The following is a 955-nucleotide window of genomic DNA, read 5'->3' as shown; positions in this document are numbered from 1 at the left end:
GAAAACCACAGTCTCATGGGGCCGGACACTCAGGGTCAGGGGAAAATCCAATATAGATCTGGTGATATCTCGGGTGCTATTACAGATAGCGCAATAAATCAAAGTGCATTACCTGTAGGAGGCCCTGGCGCATGAATCTGTGCAGCGGGAACGACCTCGGACCACCAGGGGCCGAGAAAACCACAGTCTCATGGGGCCGGGCACTCAGAGTCAGGGGAAAATCCAATATAGATCTGGTGATATCTCGGGTGCTATCACAGATAGCGCAATAAACCAAAGTGAATTATCTGCAGGAGGCCCGGGCGCATGAATCTGTGCAACGGGAACGTCCTCGGACCACCAGGGGCCGAGAAAACCACAGTCTCATGGGGCCGGACACTCAGGGTCAGGGGAAAATCCAATATAGATCTGGTGATATCTCGGGTGCTATTACAGATAGCGCAATAAATCAAAGTGCATTACCTGTAGGAGGCCCTGGCGCATGAATCTGTGCAGCGGGAACGTCGTCGGACCTCCAGGGGCCGAGACAACGACCGTCTCATGGGGCCGGACACTCAGGGTCAGGGTAAAATCCAATATATATCTGGTGATATCTCGGGTGCTATAACAGATAGCGCAATAAATCAAAGTGCATTGTCTGTAGGAGGCCCTGGCGCATGAATCTGTGCAGCGGGAACGACCTCGGACCACCAGGGGCCGAGAAAACCACAGTCTCATGGGGCCGGACACTCAGGGTCAGGGGAAAATCCAATATATATCTGGTGATATGTCGGGTGCTATTACAGATAGCGCAATAAATCAAAGTGCATTGTCTGTAGGAGGTCCTGGCGCATGAATCTGTGCAGCGGGAACGACCTCGGAACACCAGGGGCCGAGAAAACCACCGTCTCATGGGGCAGGACACTCAGGGTCAGTGAAAAATCCAATATATATCTGGTGATATCTTGGGTGCTAT

The sequence above is a fragment of the Nomia melanderi genome, unplaced genomic scaffold (assembly GCF_051020985.1).
Source record: "Nomia melanderi isolate GNS246 unplaced genomic scaffold, iyNomMela1 scaffold0014, whole genome shotgun sequence".
Classification (NCBI taxonomy): domain Eukaryota; kingdom Metazoa; phylum Arthropoda; class Insecta; order Hymenoptera; family Halictidae; genus Nomia; species Nomia melanderi.
The sequence above is the reverse complement of the archived record's forward strand: the minus strand, read 5'-3'. Positions refer to the sequence as shown.